Here is a 12,405-nt window from a genome sequence, read left to right as displayed (position 1 = left end):
CTAATAAAGCAAAAAAGAACATCTACTAGTTGGTAGACATAATGGCAACTCTCTAGAAATTGAATTTAATTTCATACATGCACATATCTAATTTAATGTCATACACGAACATATCTAATTTAACGTCATACATGAACAAACATATAATATAAAATGATAACCAATAATGTCATATACATTAACAAACACATAATATATTATGATAACCAATAATGTCGTATATGAACAAACATATCATATATTAACCAATAATGTCATACATCAAATATGTCATACATCAAATATAGAATGCCATATGTACATCAAATGTGTATCGAATATGTCTCTCAGATGCTTATATATATACATGGGGAAGGAAACAAGTCTCTATATATATGTATCAAATATCTCAACTACATCTTTTCCTTCCCACGAGGGGAAGGAAACAAGTCTCTCGACATCCTCTGTCGTCATGTGGAGGGAGACAGTGGAGATGACGAGGCCTTCCTGACACGCTCACTTGACCTCTTGTTAAGGCTCTTCTCCAGGTCCAACTAATACAAAGAAAGTAGATATGAATCAATATTTATTATACGTTGAAATCAAATATATGTACTCATAAAATCAATTATTTTCTTACCGCCAACAAATAGTCACTCTGTAAGTCCACCTCAAATGCTCGTGGACGATCAGGCGTGACAAGACCCTACAACAATTCAATAAATATAATCACTTATAAATAAAATTAGAAATTTTGAGATTAACTATTATAAACAACAACTAAAACGAAGAAAATTCTTTCATACCTCCGTCAGTGGCTGTGAGCTAGCCACAGCTGCGGCCACTCCACTATCAACAGACTGTCGCAGATGAGGAGGTGTGTCTGACATCATGAGCTGCACGTCATACAATACACGTTATATCTAACATGAAACATGGAATAAATATAATCAAATGAATTAAATTAACATGAAACAACTGTACCTGTGTGAAGCTCGTATGATGTCTCTGCTCTGCATCTGTGGTAAAGGTTGAGGGTCCTGTGGAGAACTGATGCACATGCATTTTTTTTTGGTCAATCCTTAATATGATTACGTAATAAATATATGTATTAATTAAAATGATTAAATTGATACATACCTCAGGACTCGTCGAAGGGACAAAAAATGGGCCTGGAGGATCACTGCTAGGCCCAGGAACAGTTTGACCCTAAATTTTGAACAATGTCAATAAATCCTAATTAATTAATCATTCACTATATGTATGAAATGTGATCAAATTAGTAATTTACCTGTGTGTCAATGCCAAATGTCTCATTCAGGAATTGATCGATGACAAGCCCATCATCTACACCATCTCCGACATGAGTGCCAAATGTGCATAGGGATCCACATGAAGTGCACATGTGACCACGACGTATAGAAGGCTCCCCCTCAACTAATGGGCTCGTGGAATGGATGAGGGTCTATGTCAAAGCATTAATGGTCCCTAGAGTGCTGGCCTCTACATGTTCCTTCACAACTGAAGGAATAATCACATGCTCACACTGTGGATGGACCACGGGTGCCCTAACTACATTAGGGTCACGACGTGCTTCGGGCCTCTCAAATGATGACCCCCCACCTCTACCCTGGGAGTCTAACATATCAAAATAATTGGGGATCTCCCCAAGGACAAACTCACAATATAATTTCTTCAAAAAATACATGGGGACCTCGTGATTGTTGCACGGAGGGGCATCAAAAACCATCCACCATCTATCCCAAAAATTATTTCTAATAGCATCATGTATGCACCAATGGATGGGGAATCGTTTAGTACCCTCTCTAACAGTATTTTGCTCACCGGGTTTTCTAAATAATGCACATATACTACTTTTTGGTATTTCCTTTTTTTTAACATCTTCATATGACAATTTATTTGCATAAAATCTTTTTTGTTCATCCCTCTTAGCCCGCCAAATATCTAACTAACCACTAATTGAGGCTATCTGAGTGTTAATGGATTTGAGGGATGATGCCAATTGAGCCCTCATTGGATTGGTTTGTCCGGATTCTTTCAACCGAGCAATGATTCCTTCTAATTCAGTTTTGCCTCTCTCTATTTCATTTCTTAGATTTTCTTGTGTGCTTGGTGGAGGTCTTGCAATTGGTTTGGGTTGTGGAATTTGTTCTTCTTGAGGAGGGTTTTGGTTTTGGGGTTCTTGAGGGTTTTGATGTTCTTGTGGATTTTCTGGTTGATTATGAACATTTCCTGATAAAAAATCAATTGAAATTCAAATAAATAAACAAATCTAAATGAAATTTGTAAAAACCCTACAAAAGAATATTAAAAACTTACAAAACAATATGAAAAATATATCAAACAATGCAAAGTTAGGTTTATATCACTTACGGCGTCGTCATGGGTGCGCTTGTGGTCTTGGATTTCGTCGACAAGGAGGCATTTTGGCAAATGGTGGTGCAAATGTTGAGTCTTCAACTCGCGTACGCGCTGCTCGCTGTAGGAGTAAAAGAAAATGGTAATGAAAATGATGGGCTGCGGGTTTGCAGCCCATCATACATACTTCTTTTTTTTTAAAAGCGTGTACGCACTATAGTGTGCACGCGCTATGGCTTGGGTTGCCCAAGCCATAGTGTGTGCGCGCTATAGTGCGTGCGCGCTATAGCGCGTACGCGCTGTTTAAAATAGGAAAAAAAAAAATTGTTTTCACCTTTTTGGCACCACAACTCGGTGCATATGCCCATTATACAAATACATGTATAGATAATCAGAAAATATCTTTTACAAAAGCAATTTTGAAAAATCTCAAAAACAAAGTATGTTACCGAGTTGTAGACACAGAAAAGAGATAAAAGAATGTTTTGGACTTGAAATTTTGAGCATTCAATTTTTGATAAGTGTTTTTGTCACTAATGCCAAAGGAGGAGATTGTTGACATTAAGGTCAAAGTTTTTTATTAGCGACTCACACTTAGTCAATTGGTTAAGTTGCTACCAAGCTTATCTTGCAATTTGTAGTATTAATTGAGTAATCTAGTTACTACTAGGTAATATAGTTGTTACCAAGTTCTACAGTTGCTACCAAGTTCCAGAAACTTTATACAGTTCTTAACAAGCAATATCTACCGAGTTATTTAGTGACAATGCTAACCGAGCTTCATAATATTAACCAATTTGCATAGTGTCAACCATGGTCTCCAGTATCTACCAAGCTTGCAATATTAGTGATGAGAATATATTGTTAACCAAGTCAAGGAGTGCCAACCAAGTGATTCAATTTATATTGAGCTTGTAGTGTTAGTGTTGACCAAGCCATGGAGTGTCAACCAAGTGATTCATTTTATATGCTAAGTTTTGCATTGCTCATTGAGTCACACAAGTGTTAACCAATTTTAAGCTACTTGGAAGTAATTAGTATGAACTAAGCTTCTACATCTACCAAGTGCATGACGATGCTGAGCATTGACAGTGGTTTATGAGTATTAGAACATCATCAAGTTTGTCTTTTGAACTCAAGTGCCAGTAATTGGGCTGACTTTGTGATCATTATGGAAACCAATGTCGTAGCCGACTTTGATGAATTATGATTTGGATTGGTATATATATAATGAATTATATCATATCCAAAATAAGTATGTATGAAGAAAATATAAAGTGCAAAAGTGTGAATTAAAAGGGCTACAAGCAGTAGAAGGGACAACATACATTTATCTATCACAACAAGGTGATCTTTCCACTTCAAAGGAATCTCAAACCAGCAAATCAAAGTTACAAATTAGAGATTAGCCACTGGTTCATCCTAATAGGTGTATTAGTTAAATCATTTAACCAGGTAGACTTACCAATCTTTGAAAAATATCTTTTGCCGAGTACATACTTCATTTTATGTTTTGTAAATCCTTTCACAAAGTGGACATAGCACTCCTTATTGCTCCTAATATGGTAGATCATCAGAAGTGGTCAATTGTAAGCCTTAACTGACCAACTTTATACTACAATACTAAAGCTTGTGGGTATCATCCCCGCCCCAGTTTTACTTTTTATTTGGAAGGTTTTTGGGTCACCATATCTTGTGTCAAAGTGTTATGAATGTTTTACTGCTTTCATTCTCTCATGCATGTAATTAGATCAAAGCATTATATGAAGGATTAATTGGTGAAATAATTTAAATTTTTATTGGTTCTTGATTCACCCCTCCCCTCTCAATAACATTTCCTATCTAATATTTCCAACACATATTACATGAAAGACAATTGAATGGGATTAAGGAAATCTTATAGTTAATAAAAATTTAATAAGGAAAGAAAGTATGAAATAAAGTGACTTGAAAGGGTAAGCATAGAGGAATAAATAACAAGGAAAATAATCATATTTTATATCTATTAGTTATTTCAAGAATTTATATTTGTGGAAATAAATTTGCATGTTTGTACTAAGGAAAGAGCTTTAGACATATTCCAAACACTAAATTGGGAATTAGAAGTGATTTGAGGAAAAAATCAAAATGGTTTGAGGAGTTGAACACTATTTAAACCACAGAGACCGATTGGTGTGTCCAAGTTATAAGTTCTGCTCACCAGTCAATGTACTACAAAAGATCAAGGTATTGGATAAGGAATGAATGTATGAGTATTATTTTTAATAACTTATCAAGGGGGGATTATTATTTTTAAGGGAGGTATGAAGGATTATTTAAGGAAAACATGAATGTGTATGTTTTGAATAACGTTTACTTATATGCAAAGTAAATCTATAAATATAATGTATTAGAACAATGATTATTTTTTAAGATCAAGAGAGTCCTTCAAGAAGAGAGTGATCTTAATGACTTAAGATGAAGAAAGTATCATTCAGAAGAGAGTGATCTTAATAAGGTTATATGGCCAGAATACTTTTTAGAAATTAACATATGCATATGTTATAAGGGCCTTGGTTAGAGAATATTTCTTCTGGGAAGGACCTTAAAAGGAGCACTTCATAGAAGACAAAGAAGTAGCTAGGGACCTAAGGATCCTCAAGAGGGTTGTCAATCCTAATATGAAGAGATTTTAAAGGTTAGGATTGGGATAGAGGGTGGAATAGTGAAATATAATTTATTATTGTATGTATTCTAACATTGGTTTTGCGAGTACTCTTGTCCTCGTTAGTGGGGACATTACACAAGTCAAAGTGAGAGTTTATTTAAGCCAAGAAAACTACAAGACCTTTGAAATTCTTATTAAGGTTGTGTCTACAAGGAATCTACAAAAAATATTTTTACACTCAACTAAGCCTTGGTAGAAGTTCTAGAATAATATTTCCCTTTCCATAGCCCCATCCATGAAAAGGGATACAAGTAGCTTTTCTCATGGTTCAAAAGCTCAATATCAACTAATATCTTTTTGTGGGAAAAGTGTTCAAAATTGTTGTGGAGCACAAAGTTATTTTTGGCTGGTGTTTTCTTTACCAGGGCCTTTATAATGGCACCTAGTTGATATATTTTGGTGTATCTAACCTATAATCTTTGTTTTGTAAGCAACCAAAATTTTTATATATTTTCTAGTTGTATGATGGTGCACAAAATGCCTAATGTATGCACAATTATTTTCCACATTTAAGGCTTTAACCCTTAACACATTCTCCTTTTAGTGTTGAAGTCAACTTCTTCACAAAGTTATCCCAACTATGACATGTCTTTGTATTACAAATTATTTTTGTGGGTGGAAAGATAAAAATTCTACTACCTTTTTCTTACACTATCATGAATTATAACTTTTCTATTTACTCCAAATCCTTGGTAGTTCTTGCAATGTGCCCATGTGTATTCAATTCAAGCTAGAAAAGTGACCTTGGAGAACTATAATCTTAAGTCCTCCTTGATTATTGGGAGAATGCACTATGCACTATAGACATAGTTTTTTACATTCTTCATTGCCCTTAGAATCCTCCTACTTAGCCCAATAACACAACCATTCAAAATCCTCTTAATTTTTATATTCATTAAAGAGCTTCAATAGCTACCACCTTCTATAATTGATCACTAAGATGATTGATGCTTGACCCCACTTCACTCGTTTGCATCCTCTCAATACCATAGATGGGTTCTTTCATATCAAGGAAAACTCTCCCAATTATCTTTGGCTACATCACTACAAAAGGACTGTGCATGGATAGGGATATAAGAATCTCAATGCAGAAGTTGTTGTTCACATTGGCTATGCAAAATAAAAGGTGGGATGACCACAATTGAAGACCCTCTACATTTATTTTGATAGAACAAATCTCTACATGTTTATCACTAATTTATATTGATGAATTGTTAATAGAGGGTAATTAGATATACTTTATGCCATTAAAGAAATACGTGATCCCTAATCGAAAGAGAACTTCAATCAAAATGGCATGGGCTATCCTCCTAACAAGACGCATTGGAAAGTCAAAATTTTCAAAAGAAATCGGATTTGCAAAAATGCAATGATTTTTTGCAAATTTTGTGTTGTTTTATGCTATTTTCCATTAAACTCAACATGAATCCATGCTGAAATTTTTGTAAAAACTCATTGTATTTTTGTAATTTTGAAACAGATTCAAAGGTACAATTTCTCTCAAAGATAACCGAGTCTAATCAAAACAAACCCTTAAATGATGCACCTCAACAACCTCGAACTAAAAGTATCTGCTCAACAAAACATAAAGCACTATAAATCCACCCTCACCTCTTTTGGAAGAACCTTCCTTACATATAAATAAGAAAGCTCCTCTTTACTCCATATGTTGAATAAAATTATTCACTGACAGAGAATTGATCAAAATGAAGAATTCTCCACTAGGTGCCAAAACATTGTAAATAAAAGAAATGTAGTTTAACAAGTGATGATTTGTATTTTCATATTGATTGGGTGTAGCTTAGTCAAGGGAGAATTACAGATCATATCAAGAAGAATAGAAATCCAAAACATAAGCAACAAGTCATTTGTTAATTAGAAACAATAAAATATTAACTTTAAGACCTATAGGTTGGATTCCATAATTAAGGCCTATATTTTATCTTCTTTCACCTCAAAACATTGTTCACCTTCTATGAGGTTATGAGTCTATTGGTGATTTTAGCAGGTATCAGAACCAATAGAACATTCAATTAGTGTTTGCTTATTTCATATATTTTAACACAGTAAATCATAACATATATATATATATATATATATATATATATATATATATATATATATATATATATATATATATATATATATATATATATATATATATATATATATATATATATATATATATATATATATATATATATATATATATATATTACAATTTACTAGTAAGATAATAGATTTAACTAGAACTAATTTAAATATTGTAATGTACATTAACATAACAAAACAAAAACTAATTTAATATAATAAACTCCACAAAGACAAAACATTGCATGGCATTAAACACTCACCTTCTAGTAGCCCAAAACTAACTTAGGAAGAATAGTGTAAATAGGATAAAACATCAACAAGAACATCAACAACAATCAGTCAATAAATGAGACAAACAAAGTCCAAGCTATTCTACGCTTTGATTAAGCTCTCTATCAAACTTGGAATAAATTGAGCACTAAAAGGAACATTGAGATTTCCTTATGGATCCCTCAATACATGTGTGAAATCTGTTATAATTTTAAATTACTAAAAAATAATCAAATACAATTCAATTATGCATAAATTATAAATTTGTTGAGTGGATTTTAGACACTTTAATTAACTTTTAATTTCCATGTATGTAAGATTGTCTTTATTAAAATTTATTTACAACAAGTGTCACATAGTGGCATGTACTTGCCTTATAGTTGAATATAGTTATTAATAAAAATATATTGTATTGTTGAAAAGTAAGTGAAAAGAAAATTTATAATTAATACATTGTAAAATATAACTATAAATATATAATTGAAATATAATGATATTGCTTAAATACTATTGTATATAGTTTTAAATTTTATCGAATCATAAATTAAGTAAAAAGAAAATTTATAATTAATAAATTGTAAATTGTAAAGTGTAATTATAAATATATAATTAAAATAGTATGATATTATGTAAATACTATTGAATGTGTCACTTTTAGATTTTATTGAATCATTAAAATTACATTTTTTCAACTACACCAAATAAATTGTATGAGGAATACAATTTCAAGAAATATAAAAAGCAAGATTTGTTGTTGAGAAAAAATTTAAAGAGTTTAAACAAAATTATTTTTCAATAATAGACATATTATTATTAATTTTTTTAATTTCTTTTAAATTCATAATACTTCATTAATTTCATTTTAATATTAAAATTTAAAAAATCATAACATTATTAAACATAAGTTAATGGATAATATTGTTATACATAAATAAATTTACATTAAATTCAATTATAATTAATAAATAGATTTAACATTAAAATATTGAAATCTAATAGTAGTTATTAACATGTTTATGTAGTTCTACTTTTTATAAAATAAAATAAATATATCTTTATTATTATAGTTATGAGAAGAGAAAACTATTTTCAAAATTTAAATTTATGAGAGAATTGTGGCCAAAATCAATGCATAGTGGAGGAAACAACCTCTTAAAAAACATCCTATAACACAAATTGTTTTGAATCAATAAGATTGCAACTAAATTAATATTTTATGAAGACAAAATTAAAAATTTTAATTTAAACTTTATAAAATATGATTATTTAAGAATTGAAAAAAGTAAAGTGTTTCGATTGGTTGAAATTAATTGAAAAATGATTGCAATAGTATTACCTCTCACAAATACAATAACACTTTTACTTCTTGATAATTTTTTTAGAAATTAAATAATATACATATTATTCTTTTTTATTGTACTTGCCGTAGGCAATACTATGGCATTCAGTTGATGCAATTAGTATATTAGTTTGGACCAATCAAAACACTTTATTATTTTCATTATTAAATTTATTATAGTTTTTATAAAGTTTAAATTTATATGTATGTGTGTATATATATATATATATATATATATATATATATATATATATATATATATATATATATATATATATATATATATATATATATATATATATATATATATATATATATATATATATATATATATATATATATATATATATATATATATATATATAATTTATTTATTTATTTTTTTAAATTTTTTTTAACTTATTTAAAATATGATTGGCTCAAAGAAATTGGTGTTATAGGGATGATTTTTTCGGAAACACTAGTTTTGATTAAGTAAATACCAGTTTTAAAAGGACCCAAAACCTTTTAACAAAGGGCAAGAAAGATATAACAATGAGGATCAAAATACAACTATGGGAAACCACCTAGCAAAATAGAGGGACACACCAAAGTTCCCAACAAGAGATCAAACAGCCCAAGAATTTATAGACCATCAAGATTTACATTTTGGTCCAGTCTTTTGAGAACATAAAGACATATCAAATGAATGAATGAAGGATTTTCCTTTTTTTTCCTTTGACTGATGTCCAACCATCCTCTACTTTCCCAACAACCTTCTGCCAATCCCAACTAACCCCCAAAGACCCCTCATCGACAGAGTCGGCAACAAAAAAAGGGACAGCAACAACATTATGATCCTTATGATCCAAAGCCATCAAAGGGATAGCAGTCGAATCAACAGAGACAACAACACCCGATGAGTCAGAAACAACATTCTGATTCAAAACCATCGTAGAGACAACACTAGTTACTCTCTCCACACTAGTTCCAAAAACACTAGTTACTTTCTCCACATTGCACCATTTTTGGCTATATTTTAGGACAACTTAATTTTTCAAAACATTTACACATACCAATGTTTATTGTTCTTCGAACAAGATTCATTTTTTTGTGTGGAAATAGGGTTTGCTTAATAATTTTTGAACCATTTATAATCAATGTGTAATTAGTAAAAGCTTAGTATGTACTATTTCAATAGAAAATTATTGTCGAATATTTTATGTTAAGATAGTCATTTTTAATAACATATATTATAATGTATTTAAATATGAACATGATTATATCTTTAATTTTTAACATTGGTTAATATTAAAAGTATTATATTTATAATATAAATATAAATATACATAACTAATTATAACTTTCAACATTAAGACTTTAAAATATATTTATTCAGATATTGTTGTAAGCTAATGTTATCAAAATCAGAAGTATATTCAATTTCAATATTATTATTATAGGTCAAAGTGGAGCATAAATTTATTTATTTTTAAAAAAAAATTTAAAAAATTAAATTCAAGAAATTAGGTTACAATATAATTCTATTTATACAATTAATTTAACCTTAGTTATGTCTGAATACAAGGGTTGTTACTATTAATAGTAAATAACTAGCTTATATTAATCTATTTGTATTGCATAATCTGCTTCTAGCTACTATTAATGGTAAATAATTTGCTTCTATTATTAGTCTTATTTTTCTATTTGTATTACAAAATATGCTTCTATTATCGATCTTATGTTGCTATTTATTTTACAATTTACTATTATGACAAGTACATGCCATTACGTGACACTTGTTTTAGTTGTATATTATTCTTTCTGATTTTACTTGTATATTAAAACTATAAACTTACAAATCCTCTAAAATAATCATCAAAAAATAAAATAAAAGGGTGGTGATGGAACAAAAGATTGTAATTCAGTTGAAGTGGAGAAGTTTCACAATAAGAACATGACAAATATGCCATTCTTTCCTTGCATTAATTCGTTGGTCTTGCGTGTAGTTGAATAAATGTATGCACTGGCAGAGCTGATCAACACAAAAAGTTCTCCAACAGCCAGAGCACCAAATATAAAAACAATTTAGTTAAATGAATGATATTTTGCTCGTTGGTTGTATCCTAGTCAAGAGAGAATTATAAATCGCATGAAGAAGAACATATATCAGTCAACCCTTATCAGAACAAATAAGAACATCAATTTTAATATCTATAAAGGTACATATTTCGGATTATTTAAAATGTGTAAATATAAAAAAAAAATTTAACAATAGTATAATTATTCAGTGATCAACGTGTGGTATGATGGTTAAAAATGTGATATGTTGTTCCTAGGTTCAAATCATATTAGGGTTTTGAGTTCGTAGATCTTATTTTCCTTTGGATATATACATATGGCTCAGAAAAAAGATGGAGAATAAAAAGATTATATGAAACTCATTTATATTATATTATCTAATAAACAGTGCCACCGTTGCAATAGACCATTGAAGAAGTTTCACATTGAGAACATGAGAAATATGGCATTGGTTTGTTGCTCTTACACGTTGATAATTGATTAAAGCTATGCATTGGTGGAACTCTGGTACAAAAAAAAAAAATTAGCCAACAGTCAGAGCACAAAAATAAAAATTGAAAACCATGGTAATGTTAGATTTTTTTATTTTTTCAAAAGCTAATGAAAAAGACAAGAAAGTAGTCAATGTAAAGCTAAAGCTCATTTGTCTTCCTAATCAATATTTCATAGAGCTTAGTAATTCTTGATTATCTTTCTAATGAATCTTTCATTGAGCTTAGTAATTCTTGATATTTAAGAACTTCTAGTTTTAGGTTTTTAATCTTTGATAGAGTTCAAAGTTAAAAAATTCTCTTTATTAGATTAGGGCAAATGTTCTTGCAACCTCCTTAAAAGCAGAGGACCTAGTATATATTCATAATAAAATCTAAATACAATTTAGATAAATTTTCTTTTGAAAAAAGAACAGATTTATGTAAAATATTTTAGACTATCTTTTTTTAATCAAATACATCTCGTGAAATGTTAGAATTTTGACATGTTATAAATTTGATAGAGATTTTTGCCTTTAGACCTTTTTTCTTTTCAAGATATCAATGTTGTTGATCTTTTTCCTTCTCTTATATCACATGATTAAATATTATTTAGCACTATAGTAGTAATGCTGATGAGATTCAAGGTGGTCTGGTATTTTTTGAGTACATATGGTATAATCTTTTACATCAATAATCTATACATATGGACCAAATAATATTGTGGCTGAAATGGTTATGGATTTCAAGAATTATCATCATGTCGAAGTAGTTTCAATGAAAACTTTACTATAATTAAGGCATTTTTTCATTAGTGGGGCAACTTACTCATGAGATAGATAGCTGGTGAATAGTGGATGTCATTTTCAATATAATGTCCAATTTACATAGTGATTCAAAAATAATAATTAAATGATTTAATAGTGTTATGATACTTCATTTTTGCTAATTATTTCCAACTTTCAATGGAACGCCTACTTGATTATGTTGATTACAATCACTTTTCAATACATTTAAGATTGAACTGGATTTTTCAATGCCTAATCTTGAAAATACTCAATTGCTAGATCATGAATCCATGTTGATCCATATTTGATGTGTTTGGA

The 12,405-nt window shown here is 29.8% G+C and overlaps 1 long non-coding RNA gene across 1 annotated transcript; it reads right to left on the bottom strand.

Moving 5' to 3' along the window:
* Window positions 1–513: 513 nt before the first annotated feature.
* Window positions 514–878, bottom strand: LOC149580108 (uncharacterized). The gene is made up of 3 exons (XR_016359808.1): window positions 786–878; window positions 620–685; window positions 514–533 (listed from the first exon to the last, which is right to left on the bottom strand). It is a non-coding gene; the product is annotated as an uncharacterized LOC149580108 (long non-coding RNA).
* Between the last annotated feature and the right edge of the window lie 11,527 nt (window positions 879–12,405).

This window comes from Cupressus sempervirens, chromosome 1 (genome assembly GCF_028749045.1).
Source record: "Cupressus sempervirens isolate cs-2001-9-10 chromosome 1, ASM2874904v1, whole genome shotgun sequence".
In the NCBI taxonomy this organism is placed as follows: domain Eukaryota; kingdom Viridiplantae; phylum Streptophyta; class Pinopsida; order Cupressales; family Cupressaceae; genus Cupressus; species Cupressus sempervirens.
The sequence above is the reverse complement of the archived record's forward strand: the minus strand, read 5'-3'. Positions and strand labels throughout refer to the sequence as shown.